Source organism: Quercus robur, chromosome 4 (assembly GCF_932294415.1).
Source record: "Quercus robur chromosome 4, dhQueRobu3.1, whole genome shotgun sequence".
In the NCBI taxonomy this organism is placed as follows: Eukaryota; Viridiplantae; Streptophyta; class Magnoliopsida; order Fagales; family Fagaceae; genus Quercus; species Quercus robur.
Window position 1 is genome coordinate 19,631,038 of NC_065537.1, and position 7,002 is coordinate 19,638,039.

Consider the following 7,002-nt stretch of genomic DNA (forward strand, 5'->3'; position numbering starts at 1 on the left):
GTATAGGTCAGGGTACATTATCTCCACCGCACTTCCCGAGTCTACTAACACCCTTTTCACATCGAAGCCCCCAATCCGCAATGTGACCACCAAGGCATCATCGTGAGGTTGAATAGTTCCTCTCTTATCCTCATCCGAGAATCCCAGTATCAAGGAGCTTCCCTTTTTTGACCTTTTGTGCTCCCTTTGCCTGCCCTCGGAGGGGAGCCGATCAACAGCTAATGCCCTGGGGATGGGTGGCCCTGTTCTTCCTGGTGCAGCGAGGATGACATGTATCGTCCCGGTGGGGGGTCTTAAAGACACGTCCCTTCGAGGTTCTTGTGCTGTTTGGCCGGGATGGCCGCTCGATGGGTGCAGCAGGTGACGTAACTTTCCTTCTCGGACCAATTGGTCTAGGTGATTCCACAGATTCCTGCAGTCCTCAGTAGTATGCCCATGGTCCCGATGATAGTGGCAGTACAGGTTCTGGTTACGTTTGGAAGGATCTCCAGCCATCTTTCCCGGCCACCTGAAATAGGGTTCATCTCTTACTTTCTCCAGTACCTATTGTACTGGCTCTCTGAAAACGGCGTTCACTATTTGCGGGTTGCTCTGCCCAGCCTATCGCGGAAAGTCTCTCCTCGGCTGACCATGATTGTGACGTTCCAACCTGACATCATTTGCTTTGGGGTGGATAACCTTCTCCTTTCCCCTCCCTTGCAGCTGATCTTCCTCTACTCTTTTGTACTTGTCGATCCTATCCATTAACTGTTGGACGTCAGTAACTGGTTTTCCGGTGAGGGATTTTCTTAAGCCATGCTCGGTGGGGAGACCGCTTTTGAACGTGCTGATAGCAACATTATCATGGTTGTCATCTAAATCATTATACACCTCCCAATACCTATTCGAGTATGCTTTCAGGGTTTCTCCTTCATGCATGGATAAGGATAGTAGCGAACTGAGAGGTCGAGGGACTCTGGTGTTTGTAATAAAACGGGAGCAAAAAGCTTGAGTGAGCTGCTTGTAGGAGCCTACGAAGTTTGTCTTCAGGCTGTTGAACCACCTCATTGCCATCGATCCCAAGCTAGATGGGAAGATCTTGCACATTAGGGCTTCGTTTTGCGAATAGATCGCCATTTTTTGGTTAAACTGACTCACGTGCTCTACCGGGTCTGTTCTGCCGGTATAGATGGCGAACACCGGTTGGTTGAAGCGTCTGGGAAGCTTAGCCCCTTCGATTCTATTCGTGAAGGGTGACCTCGAGACCTGATCCAGCGCCTTCTTCATGGCGTCGTTCCCCGAACCTTTGCTGGATGGGCTCTCATACTTCCGTACTGGGCGTGGTTCCTTTTCGTAAGAAAAGGTCTCACTTGGGGGGGTCCTTGACCTTTGTCTGTAACTCACGTCCTCCGCATTAGAAGACTCGCCTGAGTCAGAGGGAGATCGTCTTCGCTGTACACGTCGTAACTTCCTTTTTAGGTCATCTATCTCTCGCTGCATGGCCTGGTGACTATTTCGCCTCTGAGACACGTGACTTCCTGTCTGAGTGTGACTCTGGCTCGTTCGGATAGTATGCACACTTCCCTCACGATTCCCCCTGCCGCCTGGGTTGGTTGGGTTATTTTGCCTTTGGGACTCGGCGGGTTGTGTTCGTTGGGAGTCAGCTTGGTGAGGATCCTCCTGGTGCGGGCCTAGCTCTGCCATGCTCGACCGTTGTACTAGCTGATGCCTTAGTTCTCCCCACAGACGGCGCCAATTGTGGTTGCACGATTTTCCTGGCCCAACTTCTGTTGATTAGGCCTTGGCCCAAAGCGCAACCCATAATAAATATTTGTAGAGGATGGGTCAAAGAACTTAGCCTCAGTGAACCTATCCGGTCTAATGCATGGACAGTATTGTTTGCAAAAAGAAATGAAAACACAAGAATGGATCCTTTTCCTCTGATTTTATTTCCTTAGTTTCTTACACAGTTTTTTTCGTCCCCTTCTTTGAGGGACTCCACTACATTATATAGTTCCCTTCCTCTCATCTCAACCTTACACCTGTTGATCATCTAAGCAGCTACTTGAGCACCTGTCCCATCAGACGCCCTCATCAGTCCCTTTGTGAGTTGCAGAGGCCAAGGCGGTACTGTTCAGGTGTCTTTTCCTCATTAATGCGGCCAAGGGGGTGGTTGGGGCGCAATTAATGTGGTGGTAGCTTTCCATGAGATATTTTGGATTTTATTCATTTTATATGTTGGGAGGATGAACTGAAATAGCTGGAGAGAGTTCCTCGTCTGGGATTCGTGATGTCCGAGGAGGAGTTACTCCTCGGACAGGATTCCTTGGCGTTATTGGGATTGCGTAGTGCTTCATATGTGGTTTCCCTTCGGACAGGACGCTCCTCGGACGGGCCTGAATTTGGAATAGCCCATTATTTTCGGGCCGGGCCCCACATTACTATATATATATATATATATATATCCGGCGCATAACCTCGGAACGGTGCACCGGTACACACCGGTATCAGAATATTTCGTTTCCATGGCCAATCTGGAACGGTCTCCGGAATGGAATTCAAAACTTTGGGGTGGAGTCTTATCAAATAAGTCAGTAAGACTTATGTGGCTGTGGATCAATTAAAAGTCCCCATTTCTTATTTTAAAAGATATAGAGCAAATGGGTTTACATCTGCTATGAATTCATCCAAAAAAATTGCATTTGAAAATGGAAATAGAACCTATATTTTGTGAGAAATGTATAATTCCTAAAAAGAAATAATTTGATGAAAAATGTTTATAATGAGACAACATGATCTACTGAAAAATCTTTTAAAATTGATTATTTCTTATATATAGTAGATAAAACAATTAGCTCAATTGAGAATAGGTTTGAGCAATTTTTGGTTTTCTATTTAACTTCACGAAATTAAAATCACTAGATGATGATAGTTTGCAAAAATATTGTCTTAAACTTGAATCTTTTCTCAAACATGATATTTATAATGATATTGATGGTTTAGATTTATTTTTAGAGTTAAAAGTTTTAAAATAAATTTTACAAATAAAAGAACATACTCCAATTGACATACTAAATTATATAAAATGGTTAGATTCATTTCTAAATACATGCATTGCTTATAGAATTTTACTAACAATACATGTTACAGTTGCTTTTGTAGAAAGAAGTTTTTCAAAATTAAAATTAATAAAATCATATCTAGCTAAGATCAACAATGTCCCAAGGAAGATTAAGTGGATTAGCTATATTATCAATTGAAAATGAGATGTTAGGAAAACTTGAATACAAAAATTTAATTAGTTAATTTGTATCTCAAAAGGTAAGAAAAATATATTTTAAATTAAATATATTATAATATAAAAATATTAAATAAATTAGATTAGATTTGAAAGTGTGACCCTGCGTGTGTTGGCTGGAGACTAGGGTTCTTCCTTATCGAAGTCCTCCTTGCTATGGAGGAATCTTGGAATTTGTTAGGTAACATTCTCGTACCTGTTTACTCTTTGTATTTGTGACCTTGCATTTGGCCGTGTGGAGGCTATGGCGGTTTGCCGTTAATTGTGGGCTTTGCGAGATGAACAAAGTATAAATTTTTACATCTTAATTTTAAAAAAAAAAAAAAAAAAAAAAACCCCATTTAGATCTTTACAACTTTGAAATAAACTAATACAAAAAAGTTTATTATAGTTATATCTCACTTGAAGTTCACTTAACAACAATAATTAATATGTTTATTGTATTTAAAAACAATTGATAATTTCCCAGATTTAATCTTAGAAACAATAATTAGTATGTTCATTGTATTAAGAAACAATATGCAATGAATTTATAGTTTCTTATATGAGAAACGCTATGTTTACACTTCAAAACATTTTCAAAACAAATCTTAAGTAGTAGATTGTTACTGGTTGTTATTGATAGGTAAAAAAGTAATTTCAGTAGTGAGTTTAAATTATAACTAATAACAAATTATCACCTAAGATTTATTAGGAAAATATTGTGAAAATGTTATGTACATCGCTCCCCCTAAAAATAAAATATATCTGGTGCTGCCACTGCATTAATCCTAAGTCATAAGGTAAAATGTAATATACTAATGACATTGACCTATTTCACACACTTTTTTCCCAACTTATTAGTTGACAAGTTCTAATTGATGGAATCACAAATCACCACTATTTTCATATTTAATCAACCAATTTTTTCTCCCAAAAAAAAAAAATCAACCAATTATAATTTAATTAGCACCACGTTTAAAAGAGTTGATGTAAAAACATTAAGTATGATGAATCATGAACGTAAAACAAATCTGACACGTTTGATTAATGATTAAGCTCGAGAGAGGCGTGCTTTTTGTGAAGCAAATAAAAGTGTTGTGATATGCTTACCAAACGAGGATGCCATTGCCAACAATCTAAATACTTTGTAACCTATCTTGTTCCTACTTCCTACTGCTGAGGTTGTAATTTTGTTAAGTTTAAGCTGTTGGGTGACTTGGGTCCTACTCTGTGGTTATATATATATATATATATGATACCTCATTTCTCATTTATGTATGAATAAAAGAAATCTTTAGTTAACACTAAAAAAACATAAAGGAAAAAAACCTAGTAGATGAACTCATCACTTTCACATGAACTATCTACCCATAATATTTGTCACTGAGTGATGGACAATGACTCTTACCTGAAGTCATCACTTTTTTCTTTATTAGTTAAAACTTATAATAATATACTTGAGAGATAGATTTGGTGCACCATGCAATATTGAAGCATAGGGTGAGATTGAAAGTTAAAATTCTTTTTTTTTTTATTGTGGGCCCTTATATAAGAGAAGTTTTTAACCTCCAACGGTTTATTTTGTTATATGTCAAATTTTTTACATTTTACCATAGTTGTCAGTATTATCATACGATACGTATCGTATCGTATATAAAAAATTCCATATCGTATCGACATATCGTAAATGCTCATGAATTGTACGATACAGTGTGCGTATTGTATGAATCGTATTGTATCGTAAAATCGTATGATACATAGACAAATGCTTTAAAATGAGATTTTTTGTTAAAATTTATAATTTTATTTGAATCTAACAAGTTGTTAAACTTGTTTTTAACACAAAATTATTAGTTTACTTAATTTAGCTTACTAAAATAACATATTCATGAGTTTTTTTCCACTCTCTCCTGCAATTAGACTACACAGTACACACTTACCTTTCACTTTAATGTTTAAAATTTTTATTTTTTATTTTTATTGTTATTGTTATAAGTCCAAAAAACTAGAATGCCAAAAAAATATATAAATAAAATTATTAAAATAAAAACAACAAGAAGAGATAGTAAATGTTAATGACAAATGACAATGAAGATAATTTTAATGAAGAAATAAATTTGCAAAATTATACCAAACGAGGATGCCATTGCCAACAATCTAAATACTTTGTAACCTATCTTGTTCCTACTTCCTACTGCTGAGGTTGTAATTTTGTTAAGTTTAAGCTGTTGGGTGACTTGGGTCCTACTCTGTGGTTATATATATATATATATATATATGATACCTCATTTCTCATTTATGTATGAATAAAAGAAATCTTTAGTTAACACTAAAAAAACATAAAGGAAAAAAAACTAGTAGATGAACTCATCACTTTCACATGAACTATCTACCCATAATATTTGTCACTGAGTGATGGACAATGACTCTTACCTGAAGTCATCACTTTTTTCTTTATTAGTTAAAACTTATAATAATATACTTGAGAGATAGATTTGGTGCACCATGCAATATTGAAGCATAGGGTGAGATTGAAAGTTAAAATTCTTTTTTTTTTATTGTGGGCCCTTATATAAGAGAAGTTTTTAACCTCCAACGGTTTATTTTGTTATATGTCAAATTTTTTACATTTTACCATAGTTGTCAGTATTATCATACGATACGTATCGTATCGTATATAAAAAATTCCATATCGTATCGACATATCGTAAATGCTCATGAATTGTACGATACAGTGTGCGTATTGTATGAATCGTATTGTATCGTAAAATCGTATGATACATAGACAAATGCTTTAAAATGAGATTTTTTGTTAAAATTTATAATTTTATTTGAATCTAACAAGTTGTTAAACTTGTTTTTAACACAAAATTATTAGTTTACTTAATTTAGCTTACTAAAATAACATATTCATGAGTTTTTTTCCACTCTCTCCTGCAATTAGACTACACAGTACACACTTACCTTTCACTTTAATGTTTAAAATTTTTATTTTTTATTTTTATTGTTATTGTTATAAGTCCAAAAAACTAGAATGCCAAAAAAATATATAAATAAAATTATTAAAATAAAAACAACAAGAAGAGATAGTAAATGTTAATGACAAATGACAATGAAGATAATTTTAATGAAGAAATAAATTTGCAAAATTATAAACATGATGATAGTGTTGACTTAGATGGGGTTGATTAGGCAATTTGATGAATATGATGAAAATAAATTATTATTTTTGGGTCATTTGTAATATATTATCACTTTTGAATTTAAGTAATTTTTTTTTTTGAGAATCATGAATTTAAGTAATTTGAATGTGTATGTTATGAATACATATTAGTTTGATTTATTTAATTAGCTTGTTAAATTTTATTATATAAGTGATAAATAAATTAAGTCATTAGTTGAATATATTCAAAATTTATAAGGAATATACCCTTTATATATGTGTATATTTATAATTTTTTATAAATTTTATTAAGTGTTTGTGTATCTTACGATGCACAATACGATACGATACATAATATGAAAAAATTAAAAATCGATTCATGATACGATTCACATTTTGACAACTATGCATTTTACAAGTTCGTGGGACTACACCATACAATTATGAATAATGTTACATTCATAAAAGTTTTTCAACAAATTCTATATGACAAGTTATTACTAGTTCTAATTTGAGCCTACTATTTAAACCATTTTTTTTTTACCCATCAATAATAATTTACTATTTAAAATTTATTATG